The sequence below is a fragment of the Moschus berezovskii genome, chromosome 12, assembly GCF_049115385.1.
Source record: "Moschus berezovskii isolate FMDL1 chromosome 12, NW_MosBer_1.0, whole genome shotgun sequence".
Classification (NCBI taxonomy): Eukaryota; Metazoa; Chordata; class Mammalia; order Artiodactyla; family Moschidae; genus Moschus; species Moschus berezovskii.
This window is the reverse complement of record NC_142471.1, coordinates 36,035,369-36,054,288: the sequence shown is the minus strand read 5'-3', so window position 1 is coordinate 36,054,288 and position 18,920 is coordinate 36,035,369.

The following is an 18,920-nucleotide window of genomic DNA, read 5'->3' as shown; positions in this document are numbered from 1 at the left end:
ACTACTGGAAAAACCAAAGCTTTGACTAGATGGATCTTTGTTGGCAAAGTAATGTCTCTGTTTTTTAATATGCTCTCTAGATTGGTCATAACTTTTCTTCCAAGGAGCAAGCTTCTTTTAATTTCATGGCTGCAGTCACCATCTGCAGTGATTTTGGAGCCCCCCAAAAATAAAGTCTGTCACAGTTTCCATTGTTTCACCATCTATTTGCCATGAAGTGATGAGACCAGACGCCATGATCTTAGTTTTCTGAATGTTGAGTTTTAAGCCAGCTTTTTCACTCTCCTCTTTCACTTTCATCAAGAGGCTCTTTAGTTCCTCTTTACTTTCTGCCATAAGGGTGGTGTCATCTGCATATCTGAGGTTATTGATATTTCTCCCAGCAATCTTGATTCCAGCTTGTACTTTATCCAGCATTTCTCACGATGCACTCTGCATATAAGTTAAATAAGCAGGGTGATAAATACAGCCTTGATGTACTCCTTTCCTGATTTGGAACTAATCTGTTGTTCCATGTCCAGTTCTAACTGTTTCTTCTTGAAATACATGCAGATTTCTCAGAAGGCAGGTCAGGTGGTCTGGTGTTCCCATCTCTTTTCCACAGTTTGTGGTGATCCACACAGTCAAAAGCTTTGGCATAGTCAATAAAGCAGAAGTAGATGTTTTTCTGGAACTCTGTCACTTTCTCAATGATCCAATGGATGTTGGAAATTTGATCTCTTGTTCCTCTGCCTTTTCTAAATCCAGCTTGAACATCTGGAACTTCATGGTTCATGTACTGTTGAAGCTTGGCTTGGAGAATTTTGAGCATTACTTTGCAAGCGTGTGAGATGAGTACAATTGTGCGGTAGTTTGAGCATTCCTTGGCATTGCCTTTCTTTGGGATTGGAATGAAAACTGACCTTTTCCAGTCCTGTAGCCACTGCTGAGTTTTCCAGATTTGCTGGCATATTGAGTGCAGCACTTTCACAGCATCACCTTTTAAGGTTTGAACTAGCTCAGCTGGAATTCCATCATCTCTACTAGCTTTGTTTGCAGCGATGCTTCCTAAGGCCCACTTGACTTCGCATTCCAGGATGTCTGACTCTAGGTGAGTGATCACACTATCGTTATTATCTGTGTCCTGAAGATCTTTTTTGTATAGTTCTTCTGCGTATTCTTGCCACCTCTTCTTAATATCTTCTGCTTCTGTTAGGTCCATACCATTTCTGTCCTTTATCGAGCCCATCTTTGCATGAAATGTTCCCTTGGTGTCTCTTATTTTCTTGAAGAGATCTCTAGTCTTTCCCATTCTATTGTTTTCCTCTGTTTCTTTGCATTTATAACTGAGGAAGGCTTTCTTATCTCTCCTTGCTATTTTTTGGGACTCTGCGTTCAAATAGGTATATCTTTCCTTTTCTCCTTTGCCTTTCGCTTCTCTTTTCACAGCTATCTTCACTGCGGCTTGAGATGGGTGCAAACCAAACTCAAGTAGGGAGACCTCTGGTGGTGACTTAGAAAAGTACAGTCTCACAGACGGCTGTGGGCCTGGAGGCTATGGAGGGATTCGGAGTCCCAGGGTGACAGACACGACCGCTTTGGAGAAGGGGACAGGGGAGGGGAAGAAAGGTAAGTATCAGCAGGATACAGCAGGATAAAGGAATTTTGAAAGGAAAATCAAAATGTTTAAGGGGAAATGTTACTAAGTTTCTGCTGTGTGAGGTGAGATGTGATTCTTTTTCCATCTCCCCAGGAAATAGTCTGTAAACTATTTATATCAAGGAAAGAAGGGCAGGAGGGAGAGAGGAGGTCACCTGAAAGTGACAGGGAGGCTGGGTGAGACACACGATGCATGGAGAGAAGAAGACTCAGGAGGACACAATTACTGACATCTTCAAAGTCACCATAGTTGTGTAACAGTGATGACTGTGTCCTGTGGATAGAAACTGGGTGGAGATAGAGTTCAGTCCTCACTAGTTTGAGAGCAAGCCATGTAGAAACAGAATGGACTGCTTCAAGAGGCACTGAGCTCCCTGTCACCAGAAGGGCACAAGCAGAAATTCGTTGGCCATCCTCCAAAGAGGCTGCTCGTGTGATTTCTGCAAGAGGTGGCATGTTGGTAGGTGAGCCTGAGACCCCCAAGCTTTTGATGGAGGCTGAGAAAATCAGTCTCTTCATCCTGGGTCCTCCATTCTCAGCCAACTCATTCAGGTACTGAGGTGGAAGTTTTGATTGCCTTCTTTTGAGCTGCTGCTGATATTAAGTCACTTCAGTCGTGTCCAACTCTGTGCGACCCCATAGACGGCAGCCCACCAGGCTCCCCCGTCCCTGGGATTCTCCAGGCAAGAACACTGGAGTGGGTTGCCATTTCCTTCTCCAATGCATGAAACGGAAAAGTGAAAGTGAAGTCGCTCAGTCGTGTCCGACTCTTCACAACCCCATGGACTGCAGCCTACCAGGCTCCTCCACCCGTGGGATTTTCCAGGCAAGAGTACTGGAGTGGGTTGCCATTGCCTTCTCTGGCATTCTTTTGAGGGAAGGTGCTAAATTCCACCTATGTGTTCAGATTAAGTCTGTGGAGACACAGGGCACATCTAGAAAGAAATATAGGAGAAGGCAGGATCTGCAAGGAGAGAGGAGGGAGAAGAGTCATTGCTGATGGTCCAGAGCTTAGATTGCAAGAGTCAAGCATATTCTATCTGCTCCAGACATTTAGACATCATTTTCCCTTGAGGGCTGTGTCCACTAAAGTCTCTTCAGGAAACAGAATCAGTCCGGGTGGTACCCATGAAGATGCTGTAATAAAGAAACTATTGACAGAGTGTGGGCAGGTTAGGGGAACAGACAGGGAAGCAAGAGGCTTGTAGAGACTAGCAGCGAGGGGAAGCCCCCAGGCTGACGGGGTTAGGAGAGAAAATTGTATTCTGGGCCTCTTGAGAGCAGAAGCCATGGAGGAGGGGTCTCCTGAGGGAACCCTCAGAAGGTTCCACTTGCAGGAACCTTGCAAGTGGAGGTCACACTTGCAGGTGGAGACATGCTGATGAAAAGAAAGTGGGGAGCACAGGAGAGATAGCCCAGTGCTCTCTCCTTTTACCTTCCAGAATCCCCCTTCCCCTTCCTCATTAACCCAACCAGAAGCCAGAGGCTGAAGAGCCAGGAGGACTCGGTCTGCAGGGATGAGGTTACCCCAGCACAGAGGTGAGAGACAAGGAAAGAAAAACGTGGAAGGGGTGACAACAGAGAATGACCAGTGTAAGGGCTCCTTTCCTTGCCTTTTGTGATAGAGACTGCAGGCTGCAGGCTGTCCCACAGTATCCTGCTGTCTGGAATGCAGACACATCAGTGGGCCAGTTTGGACCATGAAGATGAGGGCAGAGAAGCTGCTGTGAGCCTGTCACCCGAAGACACAGGGCTGCTGCCCTGAACCCACAGGACTGCCCTGAGGATTGTTACCTGAGAGAGATGCAAAGTAGCAAGTGGCTCCAGCTGCGGACCTGTGCCCATCCAAGTTATTACAGCCTTTGAGGATTTTGACAAGGACAGAGTGCCCATCTTTGAGGAGGCTTCAAGAGCTTTCTAGGAGAAGGCAATGGCACCCCACTCCAGTACTCTTGCCTGGAAAATCCCATGGACAGAGAAGCCTGGTGGGCTGCAGTCCATGGCATCGCTAAGAGTCAGACATGCCTGAGCGACTTCACTTTCACTTTTCACTTTCATGCATTGGAGAAGGAAATGGCAACCCACTCCAGTGTTCTGTTCTTGTCTGGAGAATCCCAGGGACAGAGAATCCTGGTGGGCTGCCGTCTATGGGGTCGCACAGAGTTGGACACGACTGAAGCGACTTAGCAGCAGCAAGAGCTTACTGCATGTTCTGATAGCACTCCACAGTGACCTAGTTCCTCCCTTCTTGCCTAGGACCCCCATCCCCGGTGATGGCTCAGAGCAGCTGTTACCCTGCACAGAGAAGCTCTCTTACAGTGTGAATGTCCTTCCAGTACCCTCTGCAAAGTGTCAGCCCCGCGTAGGGTGGGGCAGGCTGGGGCTGGGTGAAGGATATTGAGGTCCTGTGTCTCCCCACCAGTGGGTGTTCTCCCCATCGTGGCTGTGACTTCTCAGCTCCTGACAGCCCATGGGATGGCAGTTGCTGGTAAGAATCACTTCCTGCTGGGTCCCCAGTTGAGAAGATAGAGATGGCCCATCTTGCAGCACCGACTCACTTCCTGTGTAACTCCATTAAGCTTCCCATGGAAGCAGCCAGCTGAAGCCTCCCCGAAGAGTGTAGGATGGTGGACTTGACAGGAAGTGTGAGGGGGTGGGGATGAGGGAGGAACAACAAAGCTTAGACCACTTGTATGAATTTCTGACATCCTATTTTGCATTAGTATTTCTTCAGCTTACAAAGCAATTTCTCAGAGTTCCACTCCATCTGAGAAGTTTGGAATAAACAGTTTTCATTCTCATTTTGCAGATGAGGAAACTGAGGTTTCCAGAGGTAGAGAAACTTACCCAGTGACATGTAACTCATATCCAGGCAGGCTAGGAGTAAGGCCCAGTTTCCGGTATTTATGCCAGATCTTCTCCTTGTCCCAGAGACCTCTGAGTAGTGAAAGAAAAACTCTTCTTTCGTGGACATTTTATGAAACAACACTTAGAAAATGCTGAAGGTCTCCCTCCTCCCTGCCCTGGTTGTCAGGGGACACATCATGGGTGTCCCAGTTCCATGAGTGACAAAGACAGTTCAGAGAGCTTGTCTAGACTCTGCAGGCCTGTACTTTGCCACAAAGTATGGGGTATGTATGGCATGTGTGTTATGTGTGTGGTGGTGACTGGGTATATAATGTATGGTGTATGTGTGCCCGTGTGGAGTAGCATGTGTGTGTGTGTGTGTGTGTGTTGAGTCTTCACTTGCGGGTGTGTGGGAGTGTGAATGTGTGTTACATAATGGTAGGTGTGTATGTGATATATTGTTTGTGTATGTGTGTTGTGTCGCTGTTGTGGTATTCTTGTGCATGAGTGTGATGGTGGGTCTTTCTGAGTCTGCTGGTTCAGTGAGTGTTGTGGGTACATTCTCATGTGTGCTGATGGATGCGTGATATGCCATATGTGTGCTAGAAAGAAAAAGTGTGTGTGTGTGTGTGTGTGTGTGTGTGTATGCAGATGGCAGGTCTGGCACAGAGGGAGCCAGGACAGGAGGCTCACAACTTAGCAGCACATGTGTCGTGACTCATGGCCCCCAGGTGCCCGCCCCAGTGTCCCCACCTAGTGGGTCAGTTTGCCTAGCTGAGGCCTGTTTCAGTGTCAGCTGGGGTTTCCTCTGTTCTGAACAGGCCGGCATCCTTGGCACAGACCGAGATTTCACACTGGTTCGTCCCCAACTACAGGTCCCCTCTGGGCCAGGCCAGCTGTCCCGCTCCCTTGGGATTTCCACCCCCAAGAGAACCCCTCCCTGCCTAGGACGGGAGGAGCCATTCTTGAGCTGGACAGAATGGCCACGTCAACAATTCTGCCCTCCCCGCCCCTGAAAACAGTCAAAACAATCACTTGCCACCAGTGCTCTACAAACATCAACCTTACAGGTGGGGCTACAGTGGCCTCCTCGGCAGTCATCCTCTTAGTGAGGCCTATCCCACCTTCCCCTTTCAGATGGCAGATCGCCCTCATGCTCACCCACCTGCACCCTGACTCCTCACACTGGTCTCTTTTATCTGTCTTTTAGAACAGTGCTTCTCACCTCCTAACACTTTGTACGATTTACTTGGTTTGTTTTCTGTTTGTCTCTCCTTACTAGAATGTAAGCTCCACAAGGGCAGGAATGTGTTTGGTTTTTCATGTACTTAGAGGAGAGGAAGCAGGATGTTTAGAAGGCACACAAAATGTTTATGGAAGGAAGGAAGGAGGGACTTGATGCCAACCTCCCACCTAAGCCAAGCCATGGTGAGGGGTGTGGGGGAGCATCCTGGGTCCTGCTGGGGACAGCCAGAGGCCAGAGGGCAGCTCCAGGGCTGAGGATAGAGGCCTGGCAGGTTCCCAGCCACCAGCCTCATGGGAGGGCACAGCTGTGGGTGGGAGGGGAGCCAGGAAGGATGTGTTCAGTTTCTGGGGATGGAGCTGCTGGCTGGGGATGCATTTAATTTAGCCCAAGTCTGGCACAGAGTCGGGGGAGGCGATTAATACAGATGGGGTGCTGTTCTTTCCTTGGGGCTGGAGCTGCGGCTGGGGGCCCAGCTGGATCAAGCGCGTTATTGGCCCAGAGTTGGGTGAGATAAACACACTCTTGGGATAGCCCTTCTTCCTGGATAGGATGGCCAGATCTTGCCTGCTGGGGCCACAGTGAACCAAGAGTTGGCATAGGACTTTATGGCCTGCTACCCGTGTCCCATGTGTGGACTCATTTGGACCCCATCACCACCTGCCAGGGAGCTAAAGTTTCCACTTTACAGGTGGGGGATGGGGAAGGGAAGCTGTGAGGGTGGGAGGGACTTGCTGGAGGGTGACTTGAACCCAGGGCTCTAGATCCAGTTCTCGCTCCTTCCTCTTCTGCCCCCACATATAATAGAAAGAGACAGACCCCTTACCTGCTTCCGGTTGAGGAACAGGCCCACCAGAGAGGTGGGGCAGCCCCTCTAAGCCCGCACCAGGCCCCGTGCTGATATCAGGAGGGCAGAGCCTGCCCAGGCTGGGAATCAGAGCATCCAGGTTTGATCTCTGGTTTGGCTCCAGGTTGTTCAAGCCACTGCCGCTCCCTGGGGCTCAGTTTCCCCACTCGGACAAGCCTCGTCCAACTTATGGTGGTCAGTTGGGCTCCAGTGAGACTCGGACACAGCTAGGCTTCCTACACAGTGGATTCTACTCATGGGCCAGGAGCTTCCAGAGGAAGCTCCGTGGGAACTCATGCTCAACTCATGGGAACTTTCCTCCACCTTCCCTTCCCTTCCCATCCTCTTGTCCCTCTGCCCTGGGTCAGGGGAACTGAACGGAGGCCAAGCAACTCAGCTGCTCTGCAGGGCATGCTGCCCAGCAGCCACTGCAGTATGCCGCTGTGGCCGCTGTGGCCACTCTAGCAGCTGCCTGGGCAGGAAAGGACTTCATGGGGGGGACTCTGCTTGAAGTGCTACTCACTCTGAGGTTTGAGTGATGATGGTGGGACCTCAGCTTTTCAGTGACTTTCGCCTCAAAACAGGTCCAATGGAGGAAACAACCCAAACATCCACCAACAATGTGAATAGTTGAATGATGAATAAACAAGATGCGGTGTATCCATCCAACGGAATGTTGTTCAGTCATAAGAAAAGAATGGAATACTGATTCATGCAGCAACATGGATGAACCTTGAGAACATTACGCTGAGTGCAAGAAGTCAGTCATAAAAGGTCACATGTTTGAATCCATGTATCTGAACCAGAATAGGTAAAGCCAAGAGACAGAAAACAGATTGGGTGGTGGCCAGGGGCTGGGCAGAGGGGAGACTGGGGAACGATGGCTTAATGAGTAAGGGGTCTCCTTTGGGAATGATGAAAATGTTTTGGAACTAGATAAAGGTGGTGGTTGCACACACCATTGTGAATGTGCTAAATGCCACTTAATTATAACTTTAAAGCGGAGAATTATGTAACATGAATTTTAATTTTCATAAGTTAACGCATTCATCTCAGCACCACCCCTCCTTCCCCAACCTCTACTGCCTCCAGATCCCACTACCGGCCCACCAATAGCCCCTCTTCGTCCATCACTGAGATTCAACCCCTTTTCAATTCCAAGCCAGCCCTGAGTGCAGGCGGAGGATTCTTAAGCCCCCTCATACCAAGTCTGTCTTCCGGGGATTCACTAAGCTTAATGCAGCCATCCCCATCTAGCTAGTACCTACTGTATTCCACCCCCCACTGAGCAGATGAGAAAATGATGCCCCTTGACAGAGGAGGAGCTGTGAGGTTCCCAGTGCCCCTAGAATGCAGCTCTTCTGTGGGTGGCTAGACCTCAGCTCAGCCCATTGCACTGCCATGGCAGGGCTGTCATCCTCCCAAACTACTTCAGACACTCCAGTGCAAGTTTCCCCTCTGTCCCACTCCTGATCTTCCTCCTTACACAGGGCCCTATGGATACAAGCCTCCCTGGCCCAGGAGGATAGAGGCGTGGGTCAGGTCCCTGAGTGTAGCTAGCTTGTGTTTCAAGGTCACACCCGAATGGTACCCTTATGTTCATGCAGAATTACTCCCAGCATGGAAAGGCGCATGTATTGAGCTGGAGACTGGGAACCCAACTGAGGGTGGTAGATTTTGCCCTCCCGTCGCCCGCTTCCTAAATCACCAGCTCTATCATTTCTTCTCATTCTCACTCTTGGCCAAATGTGTTCAGCTGAAAGGGCACACACACCCATGGCTTGTGGAAAACTCGTGGTCCAGGTTGGGGTGACTCATGCAGCCCCACTGTGTGCTCCAGGCCAGAGGCCTCGACTGGTGTTGACCAGGCCAAGTGGCTGGGTGGAGAGGGGCCATGGGCTCAAAAGTCGTCAGCACATCAGAAGTGAGTTCAAATCCTAACTTTGCCACTTCATACTTCTGTGAAGAAGTTAGTCTCTTTGGTTTTCCATTTCCTTATTTGTCAGAGAGGAAAAAGCAAGATAGTTGAGGAGAAAAGAAAACAAGCTTTTCATGTCCCAAATGTTCAGGAAACGGTGGTGAGCGCCCACACACACACACACCTCTGCTGGTGGAGGGCAGGGTGGGGGGCTTTTGATGGGGGTGTGGAAAAGGAAGTCAGAGGTTCAACCCTGGAAGATATTTAGGGACCTGGGGGTGGGGAGGATGAGGCTGGGAAGGTTCGTAGGTGGGGGTGCCGCTGAACCAAGAGGCCCTACCCCAAGTCTGGCTCTGCCTGCCACACTGGGGAGGTGTCTTGAGAAGGCCAGCCAGGCAGGGAGCAAAGGGGCCAACACCAATCCGAACATCAAAGTCAATCCTGAAGTTTTTGGCCAAATGAAGAGCCGCAGGAAACAAGCAGAGAGGCCCGAGAAACCCCATGTGTCTGAGCTCCCTGGGGTTTCAGAGACCTGAGCTGAGTGTCTGGGAGCCTTCTGGATTCTTTCCAGACCCCTGGCTAGCCCTGCTCAACAGTCTCCTTGACTCATGTCGGGAGAAGAGAGGAGAGAACACGGAGGCAGGGAGGGGAAGCCATGCAGCTGTTCCTGAGCTGGGGCCTCGGAAATTCGAGCCGAGCCACAGGCCGCCGGCAGGCAGGAGAGGGCCTCTTGGAAGCCCACTTCTGAGGCGCTGGCCCAGTCTCGCCAGCAGCCCTGGGATTAGCTCTGCAGCCTTCTCTGAGCTCTGAACATCTGCAGCCTGGCGTCCACTTGCCTCTCTCCCAGTCCCACAGGGCAGCCCCCTGAGATGGGGGTAGTGGGAGCAGACAGCTGTGACCTGGGAGGGGAGGTGGAAGGGGCCCCCCGACTGGCCTGAGACTCAGGGAGCACTGCAATCGTATAGGAGCCACCTGGGGCCTCATTCCAAATATGCCTTCTCCTCCCCTCACTTTGTTAGCCTGAAAGACATGGGGTTTAGGAGGAAAAGAGGGGAAATGACATCTGTACAGGCCCACTAGATACCAGGGAAGAGCTGGGCGCTTGACTGATACAACAGTCTCAAGGTTGGTCTTATAGTTTACATCCTTTTTTTGAAAACAGGCTCAGAGAGGTTAAGTAACTTGCCCACAATAACTCAGAAAGTTAGTAGCAGAGCCAGGATATAAATCCAGGTCACTCTAATTCTAAATCCTAAGTTCTGTCTTTAGCCAGGGCCCAATGGCTTCCTGGGTGGCTCAGTGATAAAGAATCTGCCTGCCAAGCAGGAGGTGTCAGTTCAATCCCTGGGTCAGGAAGATCCCCTGGAGAGGGAAATGGCAACCCACTCCAGTATTCTTGCCTGGGAAATCCCATGCACAGAGGAGCCTGGGGGACTGGGGTCACAAAGAGTCAGAAACGACTTAGTGACTAAACCACCACCACCAAAGAATTGGAAACAGGCAGGTCAGAATGGAACCCAGGGACAAGGCTAGCCTTATTTACCTGCCTACAGCTCAGTATAATCACTGCAAGGCTGAGGCCGAGGGCTGAGGAGAAGGGGAGAGGTAATGGGCTTTGCCGATTGCTCCTGGACTCATTCTCACATTGCAGTCTGTCCAGAAGAGAAGATCAGGTGACAAGTCAACAAACTCAGTCCTAGGAGGCTCAGTTGAAAGACTGGGGCTAGGTAGCTTAGAGAAGGCTTAGAGGAGGCTGGGTTGTTGTTGGCTTGGAGCATAGTGCCTTACTCTGTGGGACCAAGTCAGTCAGGACAGGCTAGGTTTGGCTGTGATGATGAACAATCCCCAAATCTCCGTGGCTTACACACCCAAGGCTCATTTCTTGCTCATGTCCCAGTACAGGACAGGAGGGACTCCGCTCATCCTAGTCATTTAGGAATCCAAGCCAAGGGGGCTTTCCTCTAGACATGATTCCCCACCCTCCCTCCCCTACCCTCAGTTCACTTCAGTTCAGTCATTCAGTTGTGTCTGACTCTTTTCAACCCCATGGACTGCAGCACGCCAGGCTTCCCTGTCCATCAGCCTGCTCAAATTAAACTCGTCCGTCGAGTCAGTGATGTTATCCAACAATCTCATCCTCTGTCATCCCCTTCTCCTCCTGCCTTCAATCTTTCCAGCATCAGGGTCTTTTCAAACGAGTCAGTTCTTCGCATCAGGTGGCCAGAATATTGGAGCTTCAGCTTCAGCAACATTCCTTCCAATGAATATTCAGGACTGATTTCCTTTAGGATGGACTGGTTGGATCTTCTTGCAGTTCAAGGGACACTCAAGAGTCTTCTCCAGCACCACACTTCAAAAGCATCAATTCTTCGGTGATCAGCTTTCTTCACAGTCCAACCCTCACATCCATACATGACTACTGGAAAAACCATAGCCTTGACTAGATGGACCTTTGTTGGCAAAGTAATGTCTCTGCTTTTAAATATGCAGTCTAGGTTTGTCATAGCTTTTCTTCCAAGGAGCAAGGATCTTTTAATTTCATGGCTGCAGTCACCTGCTACACTGTATTTTGCAGCCCCCCAAAATAAAGTCTCTCACCATTTCCATTGTTTCCCTATCTATTTGCCATGAAGTGATGGGACCAGATACCATGATCTTAGTTTTTTGAATGTTGAGTTTTAAGTCAACTTTTTCACTCTTCTCTTTCATTTTCATCAAGAGGTTCTTTAGTTCTTTACTTTCTGCCGTAAGTGTGGTGTCATTTGCATATATGAGGCTATTAATATTTCTCAGGCAATCCTGATTCCAGCTTGTGTTTCATCCAGCCCAGCATTTCTCATGATGTACTCTGCATATAAGTTAAATAAGCAGGGTGACAATATACAGCCTTGATGTACTCCTTTCCTGATTTGGAACCAGTCTGTTGTTCCATGTCCGGTTCTAACTGTTGCTTCTTGAACTGCATACAGATTTCTCAGGAGGCAGGTCAGGTGGTCTGGTATTCTCATCTCTTGAAGAATTTTCCAGTTTGTTGTGATCCACACAGTCAAAGGCTTTGCCACAGTCAATAAAGCAGAAGTAGATGTTTTTTTTGGAACTCTCTTCCTTTTTCTATGATCCTACACATGTTGGCAATTTGATCTCTGGTTCTTGTGCCTTTTCTAAATTCAACTTGAACATCTGGAAGTTCTCCATTCACCTACTCTAAAAGCCTCACTTGGAGAATTTTGAGCATTACTTTGCTAGCATGTGAGATGAGTGCAATTGTGTGGTAGTTTGAACATTCTTTGGCATTGCCTTTCTTTGGGACTGGAATGAAAACTGACCTCTTCCAGTCGTGTGGCCACTGCTGAGTTTTCCCAATTTGCTGGCATATTGAGTGCAGCACTTTTCACAGCATCATCTTTTAGGATTTGAAATAGCTCAGCTAGAGCCCCCCACTCTCCCTCCCCTACACTCGACACTGTAGCAAGAGGTAAACTGCACACTGGCTTCTAAAACTTCACATTTTATTGGTCGAAGGAAGTCATGTGGAAGCATGTAGTTTCAGGGGGCTGGAAGTGCAAACCCACCCAGTGCCCAGGAGCTGATGGAAATGTTTGATGGGCAGCATTAAGGACTCAGGACTGGGAGGAGTAACTGGGTTATGGGTAAATGCATTAAGGTCAATTTCAAGTTCATTGTGGTGTGACCTTCCCTGGGAAATAGTGAGTACCCACCAACAGAAGTATGCCAGCCAAGGCAGGATGGGCACATGGCAGGAAGGTGGCAGAAGAGACTCTGCCATCACTGGGGGGATGGGATATGGCCTGCATGGTTGTGGGTAAGGGCAAGAGCACTGGTGCCAGAGGGGCCTGTGTTCAAATCCTCTTCTCTCTTTTTAGCTGAGTTACTTTGTGCAGACTACCTACCATCTCTGGGTTCCAGCAGTCTCCTATGTTATATGGGGATAATAATGATTCTGGGAAAGACTGAAGGCAGGAGGAGAAGGGGGCAACAGAGAATGAGTGTCACCTACTCAATGGACATGAGTTTGGGCAAACTCCAGGAGACAGTGAACGACAGGCAAGCCTGGTGTGCTACAGTCCATGGGGTTACAAAGAGTTGGACACAACTTAGAGACTGAACAACAACAATAATGCCAAAAGCATTTGTGAGGATTAGACGTCTACAGCACACAATGCCTGGCACATGGGAAGCTTGAATCAAGTCTTGTGTGCATGCTAAACTGCCTCAGCCATGTCCAACTCTGTGACCCTATGGACTGTAGCCTGCCAGGCTTCTCTGTCCATGGGATTCTCTAGGCAAGAATGCTGGAGCGGGTTGCCATGCCCTCCCCCAGGGGACCTTCCTGATGCAGGGATCGAACCCGTGTCTCTTACGTCTCCTGCGTTGGCAGGCAGGTTCATCAGTTGCTCTTATTGTTGGTATCACTCCTACCCAAGATCTTGTGACCTTCCCCTCTTGAAATTCTTGGCAGGGTCTCTTCCTGGGCCTCTCACATCCCTAAGACATTAGTTAGCTGCCAGGGCTGAGCTGGAAGAGTGCTGTGCATGGCCCAATAGGTTTCTCCCCTACCACTATGGCATGGCCTAAGAGGTAGAATGCTTTCTGGGACTTTCTCCAGCCCACTTCTGCTCCCCAATGTATTTTCCGCTCTTCCTGCCACCAAGTCTGATTACAAAGCATTTACCTTCTCCAGCTCATCCCCAAATTTTCCCTAACAACCATTGATCCAACTTATGTCTGCATGATTTTGCCTTTTGCACAGTGTCAGAAATGGAGAGTCAGAGTATGCAACCTTTCTGCTGTATCCTAATTTATCTACTCTCCTGACGTTTGGTTGTATTAGATGAGAGATTACTCTATCTTCCTTCTCCCTTTCTCCCTGTCCAGCTGCATTGCTGGTATTTGTTCCTTGGTTGCTATCTTCATAACTCTAAGTACTATATGGATATCTCCAGCTTAGAAGGTATCTCCAAGGCTTCCTGAGATAAAGCTTTTTACATCCCCACAAGCATGAAAATAACCATTTCAGAGACATCAGCAGGAGGCTTGGTAGAGAGAGGTGGTATGTTTCAGAAATGAGGGTTTTGGGAGCATAGATGAGAGAATGAAGTTAAGAGAAGTTTTCTGGAAGAGGCAAGACTTGAGCTGAACCTTGTCCACTTACCTTTCCCAGGGCAGCTGCTCATCCATCGCTGTCTCGGTCTATGAGCCTTGACTTGCAGTATCTCGTTCAGACACCAGGGGGAGGACAAGGGGCTTTGCTGGGTTGTCCTCTCCTCTGATAGAAAGAAGATAGCTCCGCTTTCCCCGCCCCCCAGTCTTCGGGCCTGGAAGGAGTTGCTGCTAGGTTCTCAGCTCCCAGCCCTCAATCTGATCAGAGGTTTGAGTCTATGCACGATATCTGTAGATTCCAGGCCTTCTGTTCGTGGATGTGTCTCAGCTGCATTCCCATGTTCTCACCGTGTGGTCCTTAGAGCCCTCACACGGGTAACAGTCTGTAGACACGGACATTTCTGGGCCCTGCTCCAGAACCTCTCATCAGGAGCTGGGGCCCAGGAATATGCATGTTTCATACTCAGCCCAGGTTCCTCTCATACACAGGCAGCACCGAAAACTAATGTTGAAGGCTTTCCATGATCTTACCCCATCAAACCCTTTCATCATTTTCTCCCCTGTTTTCCATAGTCATTTCTCTGTAATGGGTTCATAATTTGAGGAAACAGCATATCTGATTCTTGGAGGTTGAGCCTCTCACATGGCATTAATGCATCAGGAGATCCAACCAGTCCATTCTAGAGGAGATCAATCCTGAGTGTTCATTGGAAGGACTGATGCTAAAACTGAAACTCCAATACTTTGGCCATCTCATGTGACGAGTTGACTCACTGGAAAAGACTGATGCTGGGAAGGATTGGGGGCGGGAGGAGACGGGGACAACAGAGAATGAGATGGATGGATGGCATCACCGACTCGATGGACATGAGTTTGAGTGAACTCCGGGAGTTGGTGATGGACAGGGAGGCCTGGCGTGCTGTGATTCATGGGGTCGCAAAGAGTTGGACACGACTGAGCAACTGAACTGAACTGAACTGAAAAAAGTCTTTCAGGTGGCTCAGTGGTAAAGAATCTGCCTGCCAAGCAGACGTGGATCAGGAAGATCCCCCGGAGGAGGGCATAGCAACCAACTCCAGTATTCTAGATTGGAGAATCCCCATGGACAGAGGAGCCTGGCAGGCTACAGTCCATGGGGTCGGAAAGAGTCGGATGGGACTGAACAGGGCCTGTAAGCAACATCTACCCCCCGCAGTCTGCAATTTGGAAGACTACATAAGACTCCCCACATTTTAGTTTCCAAGAAGTCCATTAAAACTTGATATGATCTGCACTTCAGTTTTCCCAAAATGTAGTTCCTGGAACCTTTGAGTGGGAATCACTCATAATTTTATAAAACAGTTTTAATACACATTTTATTATCGATACTCAAAATAAGGAAGAGGAACAGAGTGTCCAAATAAAGAAAAGTCCTCTACATTAATAAGTTTAACTTTATGGAACTTTCATTCTGTTGCCCTCAGTTTTTCTGTTTTGGGCAAACAAATAAAAATTTCACCAGAGACCAGCTTGTGTTCTTGGGCTGGAGTTTGGGGAGCAAACTGATGTGAGGACCTGGTCTGAGAACAACTCCATGCTAGGGGGCTGTGTTGTGATTGCAATACTAAGGCAGATCAGTACTGGAATTTTGGTGCATATTTTGTGTGTTATCCATATCCGACATTTTAAATGAAAGAGAGAGGTGGTGGTTTTCTATATTTGGTCTTCATGATGTTTTAAGAGTTGAGAATTTAAGAAAATAATACCATTCATTTACCTACTGTCTGCTGTGAGGACTCAGATGGGCCTAGGATCTGTGGACAGCTGTAGGTGCTGCCCTTTGGGCAGCAAGGTCAGGCAAGTGAAGGGTGGAAAGTTGCGTGGCAGGGTGATGAAGGAAGGAGCTGGGAGTACATTCTGCACATGAGCACCAAGAAGGTCGTGATGTGGCTGTCCTGAAGGACTGGTCATGGACAGGTGAGCTGCCCTACACTCTGAGACACTAGAAAGAAGAGCTAGACCCAATAGCAAGAACTTTCAGAGAGGAAAATTTAAACTTAATAGAGGAAAGATGTTCTAGGAATCAGAGATGCTTAAGTATAGAAAGTGAGCCTCTCGTTACTGCACACAGAGTTTGAAGGAGTCATTCATCTGGGAGGTGATGGAGAAGCTTACTGCATTTAAACAAAAACAATAAAATTAAATAGAAATAATGGAAATAACAGTTTTACATTGATAGTATCTGACATTTATAAAGTTGCTTTGGTACAACTGCAGTTTTAAAATAGTCTTGAGAGGTAGATTGAAAACTATCCTGACTTCTGGTTCAAGATGGCAGATTGAGGAAACATAGCAGTGCCAAAATAGAGGGAAATGCCAGCTCCTGAGGTGCTTACAGTCTAGAAATTCTGTAGATACCATATTATCCTTGAGACATTGGAAAAACTTAGGGACAGGGCAAAATAAGACATTATAAAGAAAAAAGAAAGGCAATTATAAGCTCCAAGGGAAAAAAGAAAAAAAATAGAGACAATGTAATTATAGTTTCCGTAGTGTAGTGGTTATCACATTTGCCTCACAGTGTAATTACAGCATCCTATTGATTACATAGGAAGCCATATGTAGTCATAAGAATATAAACATTATTTTTGATTTTTAGAAACAATTTACAGACAGAGCATAGAAACTTAGTGATGAGTGAAGATAGAATGCCAATGTTAAAATTTTTGTCAATATAAAAATAAATGTATAGTCAGTGGAATACTTGTGTTAGAGGTGGGGAAATGAAATAAAAAGTAGATGTGTTAATAGCTTCATTCTCTTTCGAGATTGTTGAGATATTGACTAGCGTTGATATAACAAGGGATAGAAGTGTAAGTACATTCTTTAAATGTTCAAAGGTAAACAGGAGCCATGCACTAGATAGATTCACAGGCAGGTGAGTGAAACGGAGGAACAGAAAAAGGAGGATGTTTTGTGAACTAAATTTTTGTTTTTCATACCAGGGAATCAATAGATTACCTAAAGCCCTAAATCAACAGATGGAACCGTGGGACTTCCCTGGTGGTCCAGTGGCTAAACCTCTGTATTCCCAATGCAGGGGGCTTGGGTTCTAGTTCCCTAGTCAGGGAACATGCTGACTAAGAGTTCCCAGATTACAACTGAAGAGTCCACATGCCACAACCGCAGGTTGAAGATCCCATGTTCTTGCTGCAACTAAGACCTGGCACAGCCAAGTAAATAAGATAAACATGTATTTTAAAAATTAAATGGAACCATCAGCATTTTATTTAGTGTTTCAGAGGCTTATCACCTAAATAATAAGATAAATGGTTAAAAGAGGTGTCCTTGAGGAAATGAGTCAGGGGTAGAAAGGACTGGAGCAAGAAACTTGTTTTCCATGACATACATGGGCATAACATTTTTTAAATTAAAAAAAAAACCCCTACAATGTAATATATTATTTTCATGTTGTTAAAAAAATCAAAATATACCATCCCCATTATAATATATGAAGAAACTGAGGCTCAGAGAGGCAAGATGAGTTTGTTGAGGTCATAGCACAGGAAGGAGAGTGACCAGGAATGACTGCTGTGTCTCAGGGCACCAGCTCCTCCAAGCTCCACGGGGCTGCGCCAAAGAGCCTGGAGAGCTCCTTTCACCCTGCTTCTGTGACTCGCCTTCCAGTCAAGCTGCTGTGCCTTTGCACCTGCTCTTTTCTCTGCCTAGGGGGCCCCTCCCAGCTTCTTCTGCTGGCATGCGTCTGTTCACTTATCACGACCCAGTCCTATGTCAGTTCCTCCATAACGAGGACTCTTCTTTTGTCTTCTTCCTATACTCTGTCCCTGCAATGTTTATTTATGATCCCACTGGATTGTAACTATTTGGCTACCCATCTGTACATGTTTCTGTCTCATTTGCTAGTCTATGAACCTTTCAGGGCAGAGGTCTATGTCTGATTCAGCACCATACCCTAGCTCCTACCCCACTGCCTGCCCCTGGGTCTTCAAAAGCGTTTCCGGAATTTGTGAATGGGTGGAGCACATGTGTCTCTGACTCTAAGATTCTGGGCTGGTGGCCGAGCCCCAAACCCTGGCCATGGGCCTGACAGCTGTGGAGGAGCTGCTCCGTCAGGTTCACACTCATCCCTAAGTGACTGCCCTGCTCCCAGCCTTTGTATTCCATCCCTCCTATTTACTTGTTCTCCACTCGCATCCCAAGACTTATCTGCAAATCTCAGTGTTCCCAAAAGGCATGCTTTGGGAGCCAAGTGGAACCTTCCATCTGGATTGTATCAGATCACTGACAAACTTCTGTCCCCAAGTCAGCAGAGGCTGGAGGAAGGCTTTGGGGGAAGACCTTTTCTCCTTAGAGGAACTTACCCAGAGAAAAAATAATGATAATAATGTGCTGGTAGGAGCTGCTCAAAGTGGTGGAAACAGAGGACTGAACGGGTTGAGCAGCTCTTAGACGTGTGTCCACAGGCAGGTTCTTGGTGTCTCTGGGCCTCTGTTTCCTCATCTGGATCATAGGAAAGTGACAGATGCCTGTGGTGACGGGGTTTACATGAGACAAAGCATGAGAACAGATCTGGAACAGCACTGACTCCGAGTTGGTGCTCAGTCTATATGTGCATCTTCCTTTCTCTACAGTCTTTTTTCTTTTTAATTTTTATCACAGTGAGACACTAACACGGCTTAAGAGGCAACTTCTTTCATTACAACAAAAACTAGTTTTTCACCCCATCCTCACTATTTATTTTTCCCCAGAGGTAACCACTTTCAACTCTTGAAACAATTCTTCTGGTATTTACTTGCCTATTTCAAAATAACTTGCTTGTGTTGGTATTTTTTGTTTTGTTTTCAGGCTTCATCTTTTTAATCATCCTGGTGAAGGACATCCTAAATGTTACGTGAGACACAACAGAACATTTTTTATTTCCAGTATTAAGAAAAAAATGAGGGAGTTTCCCGGCAGCCTAGGGGTTACGAATTCTGTATCTCACTGCTGTGGCCCAAGTTCAATCCCTGGTCAGGGAACTAAAATTCTGCAATCCATGCAGCACAGCTAAACAAACAAAAAAAGAAATGACATAACAAACATTTTTAGGAAACTTCTGTATAATCAGACAGAGTGCTGAAGTAAAAAACCTCTAAGTAACCATGTTCTTGGCCTTCCCTGGTAGCTCAGATGGTGAAGAATCTGCCTGCAATGCAGGAGACCTAGGTTCGATCCCTGGATTGGGAAGATACCCTGGAGAAGAGAATGGCAACCCACTCCAGTATTCTTGCCTGGAGAATTCCAAGCACAGAGGAGCCTGGCAGTCT